The sequence below is a fragment of the Sus scrofa genome, chromosome 5 (assembly GCF_000003025.6).
Source record: "Sus scrofa isolate TJ Tabasco breed Duroc chromosome 5, Sscrofa11.1, whole genome shotgun sequence".
Taxonomy (NCBI): Eukaryota; Metazoa; Chordata; class Mammalia; order Artiodactyla; family Suidae; genus Sus; species Sus scrofa.
This window is the reverse complement of record NC_010447.5, coordinates 58488142-58510679: the sequence shown is the minus strand read 5'-3', so window position 1 is coordinate 58510679 and position 22538 is coordinate 58488142. Positions and strand designations below refer to the sequence as shown.

General features: G+C 45.7%; 1 protein-coding gene across 7 annotated transcripts in view; it reads right to left on the bottom strand.

Moving 5' to 3' along the window:
* GRIN2B (glutamate ionotropic receptor NMDA type subunit 2B) overlaps positions 1-22538 on the bottom strand; it is a 470874-nt gene that overhangs the window by 438056 nt on the left and 10280 nt on the right. The gene's annotated exons all lie outside the window — the stretch shown is intronic.

The window sequence follows — 22538 nt, the reverse complement described above, 5'->3', positions numbered from 1 at the left end:
AAGAGAAGAGAAGAGAAGAGAAGAGAAGAGAAGAGAAGAAAACATTCGGATATCTTAGGCACTCAATTCTAGAATTAGCTCTGAGTAATGGTTCCCATTACATAAATGAACCTGCAACACAACATCCTTATCCACTAACCACTATACAGTATCCACAGGAATCCACACTGGGAGATGGTGATACTGGAAGGCATTGAAGAAATCACTCAGTACTTTCATAGAACTACCATATGATCCAGCAATCCCACCCCTGGGCATATATCTGGAGAAAACCATAATTTGAAAAGATGCATTCACCCCAATGTTCACTGCAGCACTATTTACAATAGCGAAGACATGGAAGAAACCTAAACATCCATCGACAGAGGAATGGATAAAGAAATGTGTTACATATATACAAATGGAATATTATTCAGCCATAAAAAAGAATGAAATAATGCATTTGCAGCAACATGGATGGACCTAGAGATTATCATATGAACAGACAGAGGAAGACAAATACCATATGATATCACTTATATGTGGAATCTAAATTAAAACGATACAAATGAACTTATTTACAAAACAGAAATACTCACAGATCTTGAAAACAAACTTATGGCTACCAAAGTGGAAACGTGGGGAGAGCGATAAATTAGGAGTTTTGGGTGAACATATACATGCTACTACATATAAAATAGATAACCAGCAAGGACCTACTGTATAACACAGGAAACTACTCAATATTCTGTAATAACCTATATGGGAAAAGAATCTGAAAGAGAATGAACATATGTATATGTATAACTGAATCACTTTGCTGTGGACCTAAAACTAACACAATATTATAAAGCAACTATACTCCAGAAAAAAAAAAAAAAAAAAAACCATTCTCAGTGCCTTACACTGCTTCAGGACAAACCTCTACCTTGCGGAGGAGCCCTGCTTTCCATCTCACAGAACCTCTCTCCACCTACATCTACCTGTCTCTCCTTAACTGCCTACCTCCCTGTAGAGAGACCTCTACGTCATTCCCTTCCCTTCTCTAACACTGCCCCCAAACTTTCTTCCTCACAGAATGCTCAGGAAATCACTGGCTATTTAGAAGACCAAAAACAATCAGATTCCATCCTCTTCTGGCTGTGTAAACTAGGCTCCATCTGTGATGGGAGTGGCCAGGTCACACTGCAAAAGAGCACACACGGAATGGGAAATAGTGTTGCCATCACCTGTGGAAAATAGTCTGCCTCAATTTTCCTGTTGGCTCTAACATCTGTCTCCCCACTCTTCCTCCTCACTGCCCTGGACTTTAGCGGCACACCCTGCAGACCACCTTTCCTAGGCTCTGCTGCCACAGGCTCCAGCTAGGTTTAAACAATGAAGGTACTGCCAAAAGATGGAAGGAGTGCCAAAGAGAGGAGGAGCTAGAATATTCTATTCTGATCACCTCTTTGGCTTCCATTCTCAGCTAAGAAGCCACCAGGCCTTCTAGCTCCCGGTGGATAGGTTCCATTGTGTTCCCTGTGACTCAAAGGCCCATGCTGACCTCCTGCTTTGCTAACCTGGGGATGATGGGGGTTGGCCATGCCCCATTTAGTGTTTCAGCTATTCTGGTCCTTTTGTAATGAACTCCCATCATTAAATTATTCCATTTGAACTACCTGATATGGACTCTCTTTTCCTGTGTAATAAATATACACATATTAGGGATAAATATTCCAAAATGTTTTACTAATCAAAATGTGGGTCAAAAAAATAAAATAAAATAAACCATTGATGCAGTTTTTTAAAAGACCTGGAATGTGAGCCCTGGATCAGGCTCTAGCTGTCTTCTTTGACATTTGCTTAGTGCACGGGTCCTGATGTCCTCAACCATACAATGAGTGTCCTTCTCAGCACCAACATTCTATCATTTAATCTTTCAGATACAATCTGCCCACTAGGATCAGGCCTAACCCACACCACCTTGATTATGAATCTCACCTTGAAAACTAAGGGGAAAAAAAGTGACCATCACAAGCAAATTTTGCTACATTATTCAACAGAGGAAACGGCCAGGCCAGCAGTACTAGCCTGTCCACCACAGAGCCCAGCTCCTGACGTTCAGCCAAGGGTGAGATGGAGGATGAAGCCAGGCATCATGGGGGTGAACAAGCTGCATTACCATGCCCAGGGCAGCTCTGGCTTCTCAGCCCCACATAAAACATGACAGTGTCTGTCACTGGACCTGTCCCAGGGAGACAGGACATTGGCAGACACAGTGCCATCCAAGATCAGGGGAACCATTTGGGGACATTCAAGATCAGATGAAAAAAGAACTTCTTTAAGGGAAAAAAAAAATCTTATGACCTAAAAGGAGCAAACTTTGCTGCAAAACTGAAAAAACAAAAACAAAAACCCTGTACAATGAGCCTCCCAAGTACCCCATCACAGAGGAAAGCTTCCCCTTTAAAGAAACACCTTTATGATGGAGCTGATAGAGCCAGGGGCACAGGCAGGCTGGTACCCCTTTTTCCTTCAGGCACTTATACATAAACACCTCATTTACTTGTGCGTCACAGATACTGCGTTTTTTACAAACTGAAGGTTTGTGCCCACCCTGCATTCAGATGATGGTTCCCACTTTTTAGCAATAAAGCATCCTGTAATTAAGATATGTACTTAGTTTTATTTATTATTATTATTATTATTTTTTCTTTTTACGGCCACACCTGCAGCACATAGAAGTTCCTGGGCTAGAGGTCAAAGAGGAGCTGCAGCTGCTGGCCTACGCCACAGCCACAGCAATGCTGGATCTGAGCCTCATCTTCAGCCTACACCACAGCTCGAAGCAACCCTGGATCCTTAACCTGCTGAGTGAGGGCCAGGGACTGAACCTGAATCCTCACGGACACTATGTCAGGTTTTTAACTCGCTGAGCCACAACGGGAACTCCACACATACTTGTTTTAGACACAATGCTATTGCATATTTAATAGACTATAGTACAGAGTAAATATAACAGTTATATGCCCTGGGAAACCAAAAATTTTGTGTGACTCGCTTTATTGTGATACTAACTTGACGGGCATGGTCTGGAACTGAACCCGAAACATCTCGGATCTGCCTATACATGATTCCTCCACCAAATTAACCATTCTCCTATCTTCTTCCCATCCTAGGAAGTTTAACAAAATCAACTGTCGATTTAACAAAACATTTTTAGGATATGTAAAGAAAGTAAAATACTGCAATAAACTACAATTTGATCATAAATTTTAAATCCCCAAATTCTATTCAATCGACTATTTTTGAGACAAATGAGCTACAGCTTTAGGACTAGTATTCTTTCGAAGTAGAGAGATTTTCAGGTTCGAGCTACTCTTGTAGCAGGATTTGACCTGTAAATCAATCTAAATACTGTTCGGAAACATAGTTTAGGAACATGCACCTCCAAAACCAACACCCCGAAATAACATTAAAGATTTACAGGCTAACAACGAGAACTGAAGCCTCACCACACATCTCCAGCAGACTTAGAATCTTATCAAAATTTGTTATCCTGGTTCTATCTGAATAGAGTACAGTCACCCCTGGGTATCCCAGGAGACTGGTTCCCTCACCACACCCCCAACTCTCGGGTACCAAAGCCCCTTGATGCTCAAGTCCTTTATATAAAATGATGTGATATTTGCATAAAACCTATCCACATCCACCTGTCTACTTTAAATCATCTTTAGACTACATATAATACCTACTACTGTAGAAATGCTATGTAAATAGTTGTAAATACAATGTGAACGCTATGTAAATAGTTGTCAGTACAGGGCAAAATGAAATTCTGTCTTTTGGATAGAGAATTTTTTTACCTAGTATTTTCCATCCACAGTTGGTTGCATTCATGGAGATATGGAGGCCCAACTGCATTCTAATCTGAAATCTTTACTTTGATGCTATTAAAGAGCAAGAAAAAAGTTCTAACTGGAGCAAAATGTATTTATTGTCCTTAGCTAAAATTGGTCCTGCATCTGAATGATTTTGAGATGAACTGGGCAGAATTCATCATAAACCCAGGGGCAGTTTCTTCCCTTCCTTGATTCCATACTGGGCCTGGACACATTGTACAATACTTAGAAACTATGAATCAGGTACAAAAGGCAAATGAAGAAATAAAAGTAAGCAGCCAGAAGCTTCAGCTAAGACACAAAGGACAATTCCATTTAACGTACCCACTGTATGCAATGCACCTTCCTAGATCCATCCCATGCAGAATATAAAGAGGAACAGAGGCTGCCTGGCCATCCAGGGGCCCACTGCCCAGTGGTGGCATCAGACACATATATTAATAATCTGAAATCAGACTTGGCAGTGACAAGCGCCAGGGAGGGGATATAGAGGGACACATAATGCGGGAGGGAGAGAAGGCCGCCTGTCTCAAGGATATGGGATGCTTCTTAGAGGAGATGGGAGTCTGACGGGACCTTGAAGAATGGCTAGAAGTCTGACAAAGACTGGGGTGGAGGGGTTAAGAAGTGGGGGACTTGACTGAAGGCATAAAGGAACGGCTGGAGCAAAGGCGAAGAAGTCTGCAGAGGGCACGGCGAGGAGAGGGGAGGAGGCGGTGTGGCGGGCAGGAGGCTGCTGGGTCCACGAGAGCCAAACCCCAGAGCCTGGCCCGCCAGCAGGCGATGGCAAGGACTTCCATCTGTAGCACATGTGAGCCATGAAGTTTCAAGAAGGCAGATGCGATTAGATCTCTGATTTAAAAGACACCTTGTGGCAATCTGAGTTCCATTCTTAAAAATCCACAATTCCTGGATTTTTGCAAAACTCTCTTATCAAGGCAATGACTCTTTGTCACAGTTGCCCTGAGCACTCCTACCCTGCCTGGTTCTCGCTGGAAAGCCTCAGTCTGAAAACCAGTGCCTCCTTCTCCAAGTCACTGCCTCCAACTGTTCATTCCGTATGGACTCTGGCTGCCCTGGGTGATGACACATCTGTCTGCCCAGCAGTGAGATGCGACACCACGGGCGAAACCCAGAGTGTCTCCTGAGGGTTCACCAGGAAGCCCATGACCTGTGGAAGAACACACTTCTCTCTCCTACAAACATCTAGGGTGACAAAGAGCAAAATGCCCAGTAAAGAGTCAATTTCAAGGTTATCTTATTCCACAATTTCTCTGGATTCAGAGAATCGGAACTCAGAATCCTTCCTCTGGTCCTGTAATTAAAGACTGGATTGTTTTCTTTCTTTTTTCTGTCTTTCCTTCTTTCCTTTTCTTTCTTCCTTTCCTTCCTTCCCTGCCCTTCCTTCCTTTCTTTCTTTCTGCCACACCTGTAGCATGTGAAAATTCCCAGGGCCAGGGACCAAACTCAAGCCACAGCAGTGACCCAAGCCAGTACAATGACAGCAGTGGATTCTTAACCCACTGTGCCACAAAAGAACTCCCTAAAGACTGGACTTCCTTTTTTTTTTTTTTTAATTTTTTTCATTATAGTTGATTTACAATGTCGTGTCAATTTATTCTGTACAACAAAGTGACCCAGTTACACATATACATACACACATATATATTCTTTTTCTCACATTATCCTGAACCATTCCCAGTTAAAAGAACAGGAGAATTCCCCATCCTCCACCATAAACTGATATAGAGACGTATGTCAATTATCTCTCAAAACTGGAAAAAATAATGTCTGTTTGCTACTAAACGCCCAACGATAACTAGGCATTACCCTCATACGTTAAAACACCTGGTGTTCACAGTGTTTTCGATTCCCACTTCCCCCCTTTATCCTTACGAAGCGTCTCCATTACAAGTGGCCAGGCAGTGGCCCTGATATGCTTTTCTCACAATCACATCCTTGCTCCTGATGGCTGCCTCTTCAGCAGAGCCATTTTGTTGCCTGCATTTGGCAAACCCAGGTTTCCCCCTCCTCCTCCTCCTCCCTCCTCCTCTTCCCAACACCAACACAACCCCAAAGAGAAGAGCAGGTTATTTCAAAGTCACCCATGAAATTTGCTCTTGGAGTTCCTCCTGAGCTTTAGGGGTGGGAGGAAGACAGTTACAGAGACATCATTTATTGAAGTCCTGCTATATCCAGTGAACTTTATTTGGGCTGTGGGAATTCACTTAAAAAAAAGAGGAGTTCCCGTCGTGGCGCAGTGGTTAACGAATCCGACTAGGAACCATGAGGTTGCAGGTTCGGTCCCTGCCCTTGCTCAGTGGGTTAACGATCTGGCGTTGCCGTGAGCTGTGGTGTAGGTTGCAGACGCGGCTCGGATCCCGAGTTGCTGTGGCTCTGGCGTAGGCCGGGGGCTACGGCTCCGATTCGACCCTTAGCCTGGGAGCCTCCATATGCCACGGGAGAGGCCCAAAGAAATAGCAAAAAGACAAAAAAAAAAAAAAAAAAAAAAAAAAAAAAAAAAAAGAGGTACTGCCCAAAAAAGGTGGGGGGAATGAAAAAACCCATTTGGAAAAGCTTTCAAAATACTTAGGGATTCTTTATACACATCAGCAGGTGTAAATTAATGTAGGCCCAATTTAATAAGTACTTAAGACCAAAATGAGATACCAAATAATAGGACAAGGAGAATCTGGTGGCTTCCTAGGGGGGGATGGAAATTGAGCCAGCTTTGAAAGAGGTGATGGACCTGCTTGGGCCAAAAGGAGAGAAGGCTTTCCAGGGAGGGAAATTATAACAGGCAAGGTGCAGAGACAGGGCAGGAGGGGCTCCGACAGGCGGGTGTGCAGCGACCTTGCAGGGGAGTGGCAGGTGGCACAAATCCCGGCAGTCGCTGGGGTGAGGACCTCAAGCCACAGGGAGGTCAGGCCACAGAGGGCTTCGTGGGGAATTTCCTTTCACTAATAAGTGGTCATGGAGAGCCTCTGTGGATTCCTGAGCAGAGGAAAACAGTGTTTAATGAAGACAATTCCAGCAGCTGTGTGGAGGATGGGGGCGAGGAGGGCAGGCGGGAAGCCAGCGAGAGTCCAGCGCTAGGCAGTAGCCATGGAAATGGAAATGAGGATCAAAGGAAACAATGCAGAAGAAGAACTGGCAGAAGGTGGCGTGGGCTGCAGGTGGGGGCTTCAGGAGAGGCAGCCAGTGCGGACCGGTGCCCGGACAGTGTGCCATTGGCAAGGGTGGGATGTTGGGAGAGGGTGGCCGTCTGAATGGAGGGGGGAGAGGAACACTGGGGGTTTTGTAAAAAATGTTTTCCCTTTCATTTTAATTTTCTGATAGGGGGAGGACATGCCAGGGGAGATTTTTCTGAAAAACCACTGGAGATACAATCAGGATGCTAGAAATGGGGATTTTCGAACCATCGGAATCAGTTTCCCATTGATACCATGAGATAAAATGAGTCTTCCCAAGACTTGAGGATTGAGAAGAAAAACAGAAACAGACACTAGATGACACATTGAGAAAATGGTGGCACAGTCTGAGGCCAAGATGCAGAGCAGTGTTCCTCGCCCAGGGTACTACTGACATCAGGGCTGGACTGTTTCAGGGACAGTCCTAGACATCACAGGGTTTTAGCAGCATCTGGGGCCTCCACCCGCTAAGTGACAGTAGCCTCCCTCTCCCCTGGTTGTGAAATTCCAAACTGTCTCCAGACATAGCCAGGTGCCCCCCGAGAGGCAGCATGGTCCCCAGTTGAGAACAACTGATGGCGTTATTAATAATATCTATCATGACAATGTGAGAAAAAGAATGTGTGTGTGAATGTGTGTGTGTGTGTGTGTGTGTGTGTGTGTGTGTATAAACTGGGCCACTTTTCTGTATAGCAGAAATTGACAGAACATTGTAAATCAACTATGATAAAAATTTTTAAAAACAAACAAAAAGATACATGCACCTCTATGTTCATAGCAGCACTATTCACAATAGCCAAGACATGGAAGTAACCTAAATGTCCATCAACAGATGAATGGATACAAAAAATAATGTACATATACAAAATGGAATACTACTCAGTGATAAAAAAGAATGAAACAATGCCATTTGCACCAACATGGTTGCAGCCAGAGATTATCATACTAGGTGAAGTCAGAAAGAGAAAGACAAATGCCATATGATATCGCTTATATGTGGAATCTAAAATATGACACAAATGAACCTATTTACAAAACAGAAACAAACTCATGGACAAGGAGAACAGACCTGCGATTATCAAGGGCGAGAGGGTTGGATTGGGAGGTTGGGGTCAATGCCCTATGATAAACCATAATGGAAAAGAATATTAAAAAAAGAATGTACATATGTATAACTGAATCACTTTGCTATACAACAGAAATTAACACACCATTGTAAACCAACTATACTTCAATTTTTAAAAATACATTTTGTAAAGCTATTTAAAATATATATATATACATATATCATGATATTTAACATTTATTTGTTGAACACTCACAATGTGTCAGGCACCGACTGGTTTTAAGTCCCAAACATTTTGAAACAGCTGTACTATTATTATCCTTATTACATAAATGAGGAAACTGAGACTCAGAGAGGTTATGCGATTTTTTTCAAAGGTTCCACTGCTAGGAACTGGCAATGTCAAGCAGTGTGGCTCCAAGGTCCCTGATTTTTACCACAAGCCTTGATTGCCCATTTTGTGGAAAGGAGGAATCAGGTGCAAAAGCACTTTTATGAAAGGTGCTGTGGAGTCCACTAGGGGCTGGGGAGAAGGTGTCAGAGAGACGCACAAGCCCCCCGAAGTACCAGGCTGGGGGCACTGGGAAAAAGCTGGTACCAGTCAAGAAATGGGGGCCTCAGAAAGAGGCATGGGTTGAGGGGGTAAGTGAATTCTGCTTTGGATAAATAAAAGTTTTTGGGAAACCACATTGAAAGTGGCAGCAAAGAAGCAACGGGAAGACAGATTTTCATGACGTCGGGAGAGTGAAAGCCTTGAGTGTGACAGCAAAATTCCTAATGAGAAGATGGACTGAGTCAGAAACAAAGGTTGCCAATGTTGTGCAAGATGCAATGAAGGCCCCTTTGCAGTTTCCAGCAAACAAAAGACAGACATGATTGTTTACATTGAGAAGAGAGGAACCGTGGACACATTCATCAGGGAGTGCTGACTTTCTCAGCCAAGAGTCAGGAGGCCTTTGACTGTGAGCAGGAGTCTGGATGAGACAAGCCTGGGATTCTGGGGCTCGAAGACAAAGGCTGGTCACCCCGTCTTCCAGTGATGATGGTGTTTTAGAAGGAAGGGCTCCGGGCATGACAGGTGAGATCACTTTTGGGACTTTCTTCATTGCTCTTAGTAGCATGAGTGACAGCACAGGAAAAGCAGGCAGAACTACAAGTTGATGGGTCAGTGATGGAGAAGTTAAAAACAAGTGTGATGAAACCTAAGTGCTAGAGCAGAGAGGGGAGCGACAAGGGGTCCACGTTGGCCAAGTCAAGGGTCAGTGATCGAAATGAAGTAGAGGAAGCAAAGCTTGAAGGTCATAAGGAGGGTGAATCTGTGCCTTCGGGGGAGGACTGAGAAAGACACACTAATTTAGGGAAGGAACTTGCTGGAGATTGGATGGAGGAGCAATGCAGACGAAGTGGAGGTCACATCTCGGCTGGGAAGGGGCTGACGTGCCACAGAAACATGCAAGAACCCATGACTCCAAAAGAGTTCAAAGTTTCTTCAGTGTATATTTTGAAATACAGTAGAAAAAAAGGAATGAAAAGGAAAAATGTTCACTATTTTAACTGAATAGCTAAATAAACACTTGTTTTATTAAAATTAGAGAAAGTTCTTTCCCTCTGGGCAATCTGAACAATCCACTTACAATAACAAATCTAAGCACAGTTATTTCCACAGCATGAAGAGCTGTGTGCATAAAATTACAGGGTTAAGAGCATTTATTGAATCAATCCACCATGTCTTCTAGAAACATGGGTCCACTGCACTGGCAGACAAGAATGGCCAGGAGTTTCAAGAAAGCAGTGGCTCAACCCCTAAGAGTAGAGCCTGCAGGCAGCACTGCTGCAGGTGAGGCCTCGCTGCACTCAAAAGACAAAGGAGCAGGTGTGGGAGAGGAGCTGGGGAGGCGGGTCTGGAGGAGCGGTTCGCCAGCCCCGCTGTACATCACAACCACCTGGGCAGCATTTCAAATATCCTGGTGCCCAAATAGGAAATCAGAATCGGTGCCTCCAGGGAACCTTCTCTAAAGTTCCTTGTACCCTGCAAAGGAATGCTTTTCCATTCATATTTTCATATTCTCTCTTTCTGTCTCTGCCTTTGCCTGTCTCACACATGCGCGCGCGCACACACACACACACGTGCATGGGGCTGGCTCCGCCACACAGCAAGCAGCAGGGAGCACGGCTTGATTTGGCAGCAGCTTCGTCCTCCAGCTGCATCTGAGAGGGAGCAGAGAGGCTGTCCTTGCTCCACACCCACCTCATCCCCACCCCTGATTCCCACACCAAAGAGACCAGGACCCAGTGCCTGAAACACATCCATCTCTTCTCCAACAGGAACGGAAGGGTTCCACAAAGCCCGCTACCCCACTAGCCTGCAGTTACTGAACTCACATTTTAGCACACGGCATTTATTTTCAATAGAATTAACCCCGAACTGCCTATGCGACTGTAGGTGGGCGCCCCGGTGCAAATCACCGAAAACCGAGGAAAAGTCCAAATGGATTTCTATTTGCCATTTGAATGCTTGACATTCTGTGAACTCCTGACGCTTAATTCCTTCCCCAAATGTCTGGTTGCCACCATTTAGAGGCAGGAGTAAGACAAAGAGATGTCCTCGGAGTGAGCTGCAGCCAGCACATGTCTGCCGGGCGGCAGACTGGCCCATCACTGTGACTGTGACACCCAAGGAGGCCCGGGAGGGGCGGGCGGGCTGGCTGACCTCCACAAAGAGGTCACAAAAACTCCCCGGAGTCCAGACAGAACTTCCCAGGGTGACAGAGCAGCTGCCGCTTGCCGGCTCGCCCCGGAAGTGTGCCAAAGCTGCGGATGGCTCCATTGGCGTCACCCGCCAGGCTGGGAAGGAACAGGCAGGGGGGTGTCCCCTTCTAGGGGCACCACATCGGACGGGCTCTCCATGTGCACAAGTCCTGTCCCCAGGGTCTACAAGGGGAAACCTCATTCCAGCTTTTTCCATTCCGCCCTCCTTCTCTCCCATTTTCTCCCCCTCCCTGTATTTTTCCTCCTCAACACAAAGAAAAAGAGAAGCCAAAGAACTTGATTGAAGTTGATGTCCTGGATATGGCACTTCCCTCTGCTTCCTTCTGCCACCGTCTCTCTCTCTCTCTCTCTCTCTCTCTCTCTCTCTCTCTCTCTCTCTCTCTCTCTCTCTCTCTCTCTCTCTCTCTCTCTCTCTCTCTCTCTCTCTCTCTCTCTCCTTCCTTGCTGCTGCCTTTGTCTCTAATAAACACAAGGATCCCAGTCTCCAGGCCTCTCCAGACTGCCCCCCTGGACCCACCTAACTTCAGGACTGATTTAGAAACACTCCCCTCTCCCCAAGGTCATCTGGGGCCACTGGGTTTTCACACACTTCACTCTGCCTCCCTCACAAGCAGAAACAAACCCACCGGCTTCCACTCTCCTCCCTTCTTTGCACGGGAGCCAGAGTGGAGGACGGCTGAGGAATAGGCTGGGATAGGCATCCGCATGGGAGCATCGGGAGGCGGAGAAAGCCAGCAAGAAGCATCCCTTCTTCTTTTCTTCCGCCCTCCTGAGAGCTCCCCAGCTCTGCTGGGAGAGACAGGGGAGCTAAGTTCCAGGCACTTTATATACTCTGCCTCATCTAACCTTCACAGAACCTGCACTTTACACAAAAGGGAAGAGCAAGGGCCAAAAAAAAAAAAAAAAAAAAAAAAAAAAAAAGCCTTATCCAAGGTCACTTGATGGCAAACAGCAAATTCAGGATCCAGAACCCAAGTCTCTCTGATGTCAAGGACCTGCCCTTGGTTCCCATGGGCTGCAGCTCTGGGCAGAGCTAACAGGGCTTCAGTGTTTCCCTCCAGAGGCACAATTCAAAATCTCAGTTTGCCTTGGTTTAAAAGCCACAGCAGTTCCAGCCTAGGAATCCTACAGATGATAACCCCAAGGCATCTTAGTAAGGCACTGCCTGCCACCCAGAAGAAAATATAGACAAATCTCTCATTGTGAGGAAGGATAAGGAGCGAATCCAAGGTGTGGCCCTAAAAAAAAAAAAAAAAAAAAAGACAAAAAAAAGGTTATGTCTATTGAATATCCCCTCTGACGGGAAAAATCTTAAGAAATCCTCACTCTGGAGTCCCAAAAGAGAACTCCTTTCAGGCTAGAATTTGTTCTCCCGGCTTTTAGGCAAGGGTCAAGGAGCCGGGGGGGAGACTAGGAAAGGGCTGATGGGGTGGGTGTGGAGGATTAAAGCCAGCATTCTTGAAGCCAGTTTCATCTGAATCACGTCGACCGCTTCCAAAGCGCTTGCATCCCCCACTCCCACGTGGCCGTGCTGGCTGGCTCATGTCTGGGCCAGATGGCCAGCGCTCCTACACGACTTGCTTGAGGCCACCTTGAACTTCAGTTCTGCCCACCCCTCCAGCCATTTTTGCTCAAATCTCAGCTCCTAGTCTGTTGGCTCCTGGAGGAACAGGCACTATGCCTGATTCCACAGCAAAGCTAGACCAGGCCCTGACATCAGGCCTTCATAAACTTTCTGCAAATGAATCCATGAGGTTGACTGATCCTGGAAGAACAAAGGAGTTGAGGTCTCAAGGAAAATTCTTCCCCACACCTCACCCCCTTCCAGAGACAACTAAGTGGAGGCACACTGGCCAGGGTGTGCCCTAGACACATGATCGAGAGCCAGGATTCTGAACTGGCATCCATGGCATCCATCCTAATCCTCCTGGTGGAGTCTGGAGAGTCTGCATGAAAGTGGGTTTTTTTGGAAGAGGATCCAGAGCACACATTTTAGGATTCACTGATCAGATGCATGTGTGGACTGGGACCAGGGGTGGTAGCAGGGATAAAGCGGGGAGCACAGGGGCTGCCCCAGGGAACCACAGCTGCAGAGCCAATTCTGGAGGAAGGCTCCTCACCCCTAAGCCAGGAGCACAACCCCAAGAGGCAGGCAGAGCACTTCCTGGGACAGTGGCTGAGTTCATGTCCCCCACGTGAGCGGCGATCACACTTCCACGGCCACCACCCATCACTTCCTTTTGAACACTGCCTATTCAACTCACACCACTTTTCTGTTTGACAGGTAGACTCTCTGGGGAAGTCGGATCTAAAACTTTCCTTACCATTTCTAATTACATACATCAGTTTCCTACAGCCTGCCAAGCCTGTCCTTCTCAGAAAACCACAGATCTAACAGGGTTTGTTCTTGAAAAAGCCATTTTCATGGTTACTGTGCCCTGGTCTCATTGAGGTATTATTGGGAACTGACTGTTAGGGTCAATATTTTTTCCAATTTACATTTATGTTTATCAGTTTGTACTTTCAAGCCATCATCTCTTTTTTAAAAAGGTTAGAAGCTGGCCCTCAGATGTCTTTCCAGTCCTCTGTGATTTTCTGAAATGGCAGCCTTTGCCCTGCAGTAACCACTTCCTTGACAGACTCATTTTAGAATCTTGTCTTTAAGACCTGGGGTCATTTACTATACTCTTCTTAATTAATGTTTCAAAATCCCCTCCAATTTTAACCTGGTTTTGTGTTCCCTAACCCATGCTAGAATCCAGATTATACACACATGTACACAAGTACACACACACACACACACACACACACACACACACACACACACACACACACGATTACATGTAAGTAACCAGTTCCCAGTTACATTCCACGGAAGTAAGGGTATACCTCTTGCCCTTATTGTGATGACATCTACCCCTTCACCTTTATCTGATGCCTGGTATAATCAAAATTCCAGGGTTTTTTTTTTTTCTTCTACCTCATTTCCCCAAACATGACAATAATTCACTGTCTTGTGGAAAGTAAAGAAAAATATAAAGAAGTAAAATGATAATTCCCTTGTCCCCAATTTTTCTATCTTTTGCATGATATGTTGACATTACCATTCTAGGTTTCACAACCTTCACTTTTTCTTTACAGAATCAACTGCCCACTTCTTAGAATAAATTCTTTGTTTCAGGCTTCCTCCAAGCAGCGTCAACCAAGGTAACAAGAATCTCTCCTCAGCTGTCTCAAGGCAGAGGCAGAGAAGAAAGAGCCCTGGACTTGGGATTCAGAAAAGCTAGGAGAGAGTTCCATCTCTTTTTTTCCTTCTTGACTATATACAATTTTGCATAATCACTAAAGCACTTTGTACCTTAGTTTCTTCATCTGTAAAATGGGGATAACAGTTTCTGCCCAGAATTCTTCTTACAATGGAAATATCAAAAAATATGTTGGGAAGAAAATATATGAGAAAGCCCTTGGTAAACCATAAAGCACTCCAGATATGCAAGTGATTTTTTTACTGCGACAAACGGCTTGATTTTTCTTGGCCTCTGTTCCCTCCTTTCATTGAAAACTTCCCTATCTTTCCCAACTTCATGTTTGTTTGCAGGTTTTCTTACAGCTTTTCATTTTTTCCTCAGATTGATCAATTCGTGGTCACTTTGCCCAAAGTTTGCTTTAATCTCTAAATTCTTGATTAGCTGGTTTCTCTTTGTGGATATCTTCTGCATTTGTCTGTACTGAGAATTCATGTTCTCTCAATATTCCAGGAATAGGTCAGCTCTTGGCCATACTTTCTTCTCTTGCCAGTTATGACTTGATGAGATATTCAAAGAAGTCAATGCCAGTCTTGATCTGGAAGACTCTACTCCAGAAAGGACTGTCCCATTCACAGGACAACTCTGCACTCATTCCAGCCTCTCCACCATGCTGGCTCTGACTCGGGTGGGACCAGCGATCATCAAAGCACTTGCTACTAACTGAACACTTACTCTGTGACAAGTACTGTTCACAGTGAAATAACTCACTTAATTCTCCCAATGACTGAAAAGTCAGAATTAAGAATACCTCATCTGAGAGGTAAGGAATTCAGGGGGACAGAGAAGCAAAGACATCTGCTCAGTCAATTAAAGGGGCTGAACAGAAGCCCCAGCTGCCTGACTCCTAGGTGCTTGCTTTCAACCACCGTTTTCTGTACCCACCACCATGTTCGACTGCAGTGAGAAAGGATGGAGGGGGATACAGGCCAGCAGGCCCCCCAGGACCCCTGAAGTGCCACTGGCAGAGATGAAATCATCTTTCATTTAAGGAATGAAGAGGTGATGGCAGCAAGTCATGAAGTACAAGTGCTGGAAATACAACCCCTTCCATCCAAGGCAAAACTCAACAATAGATACACTAATCACATCCCCATTCGTTTGTGGGGGATGGTCCTGGGTGTCTGAGGAGCAAATCAGGAGAATAGGGTCCACAAATATACAAATCCAAGTCCTAACCACCCTGAGAATCCTGCTGTGCACTCTCTTCCCTTCGCTCCACTATCCTTATTATGGACAACTGGACACACAATATGTTTCTTCTAAGTACTTGGCCATTCAAGTCAACTATAAAATTTTACTGCAAAGCTGTAGAGGATAAAACTTAAGAGCAGGAGCTCCAGCCAGACAGCGGGGTTCAAATTCTGGCTCTGCACTTGGGCTACACAAGTTTTAACTTCTTCATGGCCGCAGTGTCCTTGTCCCTAAATCGTAGGCAATAACCATAGAAACCTCCAGGGAGGCGGGGGTGCAGGGACCATCCAATTCATTCATGCATGTAAAGCACTGAACACAGGGCCTGTAAGAGCCCACACCATGCCACCAGCTATTTAGTATGTGTCTACCCCAGTCCAGCATTTGGCTTGGTGCATGTGAGGCACAGGGCAGAGGTGGTTTCTGCCCTTGAGAAATTCGTACCATGGGATGGATGGGATGGAGACATGAGAGTCATTTCAAACCAGGGGACCATGGGAGCAGGAAGAGGACAGTGACTCCAGCCTAGGGGGACCAGGAAGACCTGTGGCGGAGGATCCCTGGGCTGAATCCTAAAGGCAGAGTAGGAGTGAGGCAGGTGAGCCAAGGCGGGGAGGGCACTGCAGACACTGAGCGAAGGCCCAGAGTGCGAGGCCACCTTGCATGTATCCTTTTCCTCCGCTTGCGTCGCCATCTCCATCCCTCCTCTTCTTGGATCGTGTAAAGATAAAAGATAAGCCTGGAAAAAATGGTTCTATACAGAAAGCTAGAAAAGATTAGTCTCGCTCTCCTTTCTGACAAGCGTTTATCTAGTTTGCTAGATAAATAGTGTAAAAGAGAACGTGAGAAGGAGACAGAGACCAAAGATTAGAAACCACGGGTCCCCTGCCTGGTGCTGCTCTGTGTTCTGAAGGCCAGGACTCGGTTGCCCCCGCCTGTCCCCTCGTCAGACTATCCTCTTCTCCTGCCCTCTGGGAGTGCACGGACCTCACCAGAGGCCACTGAAGAGTTGCCACATTGAGCAGGATGGAGTTACTAGCAATGATAGTGTGTGTGTGTGTATTAAACTCATGGTTTGAGGGGCTGCTTTATGTTTCCTTCTCTGATCCCCAATGCAGTAACTGCCTCCCCTAAAGACCTCATTTGACAGATGAGGAAGCAAGTCTGGAGAGGCTGGATAACTTGCCTGAGTCCCACAGCACCCACACGGGGCTGAGGTGGGACCTGGGTTCCTGGCCCCTCAGCCAGCATTCCTTCCTCAATACCATTTTGCTTCCAATTAGCTACTTTTTTTTTTTTTTTTAAGTAGCTTTCAAATATACATGTGGTAAAGCTGAGGCACCAGAACTCTCTGTGGCACCAAGACACTGCCTCTTTTTTAAAACAGAACAATAAAGAAATGGGAAATTGTACCTTTGACTTGTATGTTTATTTTAGTTTTTAAAAACTGCCCTCTGAGTCAACAGTTAATGTAGCTATTTGAAACAAAATGAGCTCCCTCTCATCCTTTTTGGAAGCAAGCAAGTATATCTCATAGAACAATAATAATCATTCCCATTACTAACAGACACCCCAACAACGAAGCAGGATTTCTGTCCACCATCCTCCTACTCTCACCATTATTCTCCACTTGAAGTCGTGGCTTACAAATGGGTTTGAGGAAGAAATAGGTACAAGAAAATGGGTAATCACCCAAATGTCCAGTATTAAGTGAGTAGAGAAGAAGGCTGTTTCCTCTTAAAGGAAGTAGAGTCTTCCTGTTGGAGGTGAAGTATATTTACAGAATGGTAGGAACAGGCGAAGAAGATGGCGCCCAAGCCTTAACCATGGGGTGAAATAAAAGAGGCGCCGATTGCCAGGGCCATGACTTCCCCACTTCTTTTGTCCTCCATAAATTAAATTACAGCCCAGAAACTGGCTATTTCGTAGGATGCATTTTTCCACTTGAAAACAACTTTGCCTTTTGCCAAGAGCAAAGCCCTAACAGAAGAGATCTGGAAGGAAGTCACTGTAGCTCAAACTTACAGGGTCCTCTACATACAAAGTAAACCTGCATCTCCTTTACATGGAGGCAGCTCTATATAATTTAAAGAGCCAGGGGTTAGAATCAGAGGATGGAAGCTGAAACCCTGGCTTGCTGCTTAGAGCTGTGTGACCTTGAGCTCTCTAATCCTCACTCTGTTCATCCGAGAGACAAAAGAATATTGTCAGCTTTCTGGTAAAGATTCAATGAGATAACATACGTTAATATAACCAAGAATATTTTATATATATATATAAAAAAATGTAAGCACAAGTATCTATTGCCAATTCAAGGCCCGGTTTCAACAAAAGATTGAAATGCCTTAAGCAAAGATGAGGCAATTCCTTTTAGATAATTACTGTATTTAAACTGACAGCAATAATTCTTAGCGTTTTCATTTCACCATTTATCTCCAAAATGATCTATAACTTCTGGCTCCCTAATTCCAGGACCTTCTCACTCCCTTCCCTAACCTCTGTCTCAGTTACATAAACCCAGATTTATCAATAAATGAGATTCCCTGCTATGGTGATGGAAAGACCATTCAAAGTTTCAGGGCCAACTTTGAATTTTATCTGGAAATCAAAGCTTCTCAGTAAAGAGGCACAGAATAAAAAGGAGAGGTTGAGAAGGTGAGTAACCACGATCCTATTTATTCCAGAAAGCCCAGCACAGTGAAGGCAACTGGGGGACATGAGATGAAAAAACCCTCCTAGGGATCTGCCCCAAAAAGCCGGAATAAGGAAGGGAACTAGAGAGAGAGGGAAAATAAAAACAGTATGTAAATAAACAACTTGAGAGGGCTTATTTCTGGCTGGGAAGATCAACCAAGACTTGGTGGGTGAGGCATTCCCACAGTGGGTTAAGAACCTGACTGCAGGGGCTCAGTCACTGCAGTGGTGCGGGTTCAGTCCCTGGCCCGGCACAGTGGGTTAAAGCATCTGGCATTGATGAAGCTGCAGTGTAGGTCGCAGCTGTGGCTCAGGTTCAGTCCCTGGCCTAGGAACTTCTATATGTCTCAGGTGTGGCCATAAACTTTAAAAAAAAAAAAAAAAAGATCTGGTGGCTGAGACAGGCTTTGAGATGGATTTTGAAGAATGGACAGTATTTACATGGAATTGGAAGGTAAGGGGAAAAGCATAATAAATGATGATTGAGAGGAGCTTTTGGAAGAAATACCCTCATTGGGCACAATATAAAATGAAGCTCAAAGAAGTGAGGCGCTAAGGAATGGGTATATTTTCATTGTCAGCCCATAGGTAGCACTAAAGATACCCTCATGCATACAACTCCAATAAAATTCACCCAAAGCATCAAGAGGTGCTTGGATGGCAAGGAAATGGAAACGTAAAAGGTATTAATATGTCAACTTTATCCTCAAAGCACGTTCACTTCCATCCTCATCTGTATCAACAACCAGCATTTCTGAGCGGTGCCCGTGTGCAGAGCATTCCATAAGCACAGTAGACACAGAGTGACATAAAGCAAGAATCTCATTCTCTTGGGAAAATAGCAAATAGCAAATTAAGCACCAAACGAAAGTGATTTCTCTTCTATAGGCAGGCTCTAAGAAAATGCCTCCAGTGTTTTTTCGTCCAAAATCCAAGGGGTCAACATTCTCCTACCCAAGACTGACCTCCCAAAGCTGAGCCAGGGTCAGATTTCTTCTGCAGTCTCTCTTCCTCTGTGAGCAGAAGGGAAAACCAGGATACAGATGGAAACAGAACCAGATAAGGACTGAAATTTGTTCCCTTCCCCCTTCAGCCCAGAAACAATCCTGATATTTCTAACAAGGTGATCAAATGGGGAGCCACGAACCCTGAAGACATCGATTCTGGCCCCACAGAATGTATGTGGTCTGCATGATAACAAATCCAGGGGTAGAGGCTGCAGTATCTGTGGTTTGGATGTTTTGTTTCCATAGGGCCAAGCAGTAAGATATTAGGGAGTGCCGGTCAATGAGAACACTGCTTAGCTTCCTTCTAGGCACTCAGTGGCTCTGCATCTCCCACCAAACACCACTGAGAGTCCAAATCACACTTACAACCTTTCTCTCGCATCTCCAGCTGCTCTGATGTCCAAATCAGAACTAAGTATTTTTTACTCTCTTATGGTTTGTCTTTTTAAAGGAACCCAGGTCCCTAAGTCTGCTTTTCCCCCTCATCTCTGTCCGTATAGGTTCACATTTACTTTAAAACGGGGAGGGGAGGGAGTCAAAAAGGAAAGAGGTGAGAAAGCTATTAACCCAGCCAGGCTAAGTGTCAGTGACTAAAGTTACAAGCACAGAAGCATGAAGCTTAATGCCTCCCACCCTCTTTCTCATCTTTGAACCTTCAATATACATCTTCTGGCCCTGAGAAGGAGGGGACCGGGACCAGTGGATCCCAACCGGCACCAAGATAATTGCACCATTCACATCCCTCACCAGTCAATCAGGGTCTGCTTATCCAGCCCCATATATTAATAGTTTCCCTACATTTGCAGTGTTATGAAGGAGAGTGAAATGAGGCTTTCTCTCCAAAACAAGAAATGGGGCACCCTCAATAAAGACTAAGTGGAACAGAGGATGTTTGCCGAACCGAGGGCCACTCGCCCTACTTCATGGCCACACCTGTTTCAAGGTTGTTAGGGAAAGCAAGCCCCTAACTTTCCCAACGCTCCATGCCAGGCCATGTCACTGGTGAAAGTGCCTGGAATTAGGGTGAAGACAGCTCTGCTCTTAGCTAAACACCAGTTCCACACCTTGGCATACCCTGCACACTGAATTTCCGCCTAGTGCAACTGCTTCTGTAGCACTCTGACTTAGGGACCCTCTGCCATGTAACAGCCAAGCCTTGCTAGGGTGTCCCTCTGCACGCTGAAATGCTGGGGCGGCCTGATGTGCAGAGCTCCTGGGGCCTTGGTCGTCATCTTGCCTGGTGGTTCTCACAAATACAGCCACCATGAGAATGGGAAACGTTTTTAAATGACCACTGCCTGGCTGCCTCCCAGAGAGATTTGAATTTAACTCTTCAAGGTATGGCCCGGACATGGACATCCTCGCTTCTGTTGTTGTTTCAGGGGTTTTTTTTTTGTTTTTTTTTTTGTCTTTTTGCCTTTTCTAGGGCCGCTTCCGCGGCATATGGAGGTTCCCAGGCTAGGGGTCGAATCAGAGCCATAGCCACCAGCCTACGCCAGAGCCACAGCAACGCAGGATCCGAGCCGCGTCTGCAACCTTCACCACAGCCCACAGCAACGCCGGATCCTTAACCCGCTGAGCAAGGCCAGGGATCGAACCCGCAGACTCATGGTTCCTAGTCGGATTCGTTAACCACTGCGCCACAAGGGGAACTCCTGTTGTTTCATTTTTTACACTTATTTTTGCAAAAGCTCTGCAGGGGATCATGTTATTGACCCGGGGTGAAGGAGTGCTACTGTAGCCTGTCTCACTGTTTCAGAAACAAGGGACTCCACGCCCAGCAGCTACGGCTGGCACACGCTTGGCCACGAAGTAAAAGAACACAAGCAGAAACGAAAAGGAGCCTCTGACTCCCAAGCTCACCCCCTCTCCCATCCTCTGGTAGGCAGCTCCTGGAGACCCTGGGAAACTTAACACTTCAAAGACCCATACACATCAAGGGAGTATGTGGTACCCTGGGATATGAAGACGTGTGGGTGCACACATGCTCACCAGTGACCGGCTGAAGGATCAGGCATCCCAAAGGGATGAGTGGGGCAGGACAGTGCAGGGGAAAGTGCTGAAAAGAGATTGGGTGGACAGAGCTCTGCCACAGGTATCTGGCTTTAGACCACGCGGCTCAGCTCAGGACTATTTCCACAGCTTCCAATGTGCAAACACATTCGACACATTTAAGGGTTTTTTGGGGGGTTTTTTTGTTTTTTTTGTTTTTTGCTTTTTAGGGCCACACCTGCCACATATGGAAGTTCCTAGGCTCGGGGTTGAATTGGAGATACAGCTGCTGGCCTACACCACAGCCACGGCAATGTGGGATCCGAGCCACTTCTTCCACCTACAACACGGCTCACGGCAACGCCAGATCCTTAACCCACTAACAAGACCAGGGATCGAACCTGAATCCTCACGGATCCTAGTCAGGTTTGTTAACCACTGAGCCATGAAGAGAACTCCTAAGGATACTTTCGGCTACTGTTTGGTAGCTAAGTCTCTGCTCAACCATGCCTGAATGCACACAAGCCTAGTGGTGGTGTGTGTGTGTGTGTGTGTCTGGATGTACACAAAAAGCACCGGTCTCTAATCTAAAGATACTGTGACTATGGTGGCTGAGTGACCAGACTAAGGGCCCTGGGAGATGGGAGGATGGAGCCAGAACACCTGGGCCTCCTCACAGAGAACAGTGGGCTTTGGCACAGGGATTAGAGACATCACCTAAGCCTCAGGTTTCTTCCCAGTCTCACTTCTCCCCTCCCCGAACAATGCAGAGCTTTTGTCCAGCCATTGTTTTGAAGTCCCACCTCTTCAAAAGAAGCAAGATCTGATTCCCTAAGAAATTCTAACCAATTGAAGCCCTGAGTGGGTCTATATAAAGATTAATGAGAAATTTAGACTTGACATTTCTTTCTAAAACAGGAAATTCATGGTCTGAATGAGGCAATGAGCAAAGCCACGGGGGATGGCATGAGTGGAGTACAGTTTGGCTGTTCTAAGTCAAAGGAGTCAAGGTTGCTTAAACTGTCCTGATCTAGGAAGCTTGCTACCAGAGAGGACAGACACCTGCCCTATAAGCCTGGCCTCCTCCTCCCCCATCTCCTCGTCCTCTTAAGCAAAGTGTTTTCATTATGCCTCTACTGCCCTGCCCCTCAAGTCACCTTGGAATGGATGTCCCACTCAGTGGCATCATCTGCTCATTCACCTACCTTGAGATTCAGGACACTCTCTTTATGGGTAAGCGGATCTTTAGAAAGTCTTCAGGCCAAGCTTAGGTTCCTTTTGCAAATGAAATGAATATAGACCATGATCTACTGAGAAACAGTGAAAGCAGGGGAAAAGGGTCAAAGGGTGAGGAGCAAGAAGAGTTGTAAATAAAATCTAGAGGAACATTCATTTCCAATCCCTCTCCCCTTAGGCACCGCTGCTACAGTTTAAAGGAGTGGCGGCTGAAGGTGTCT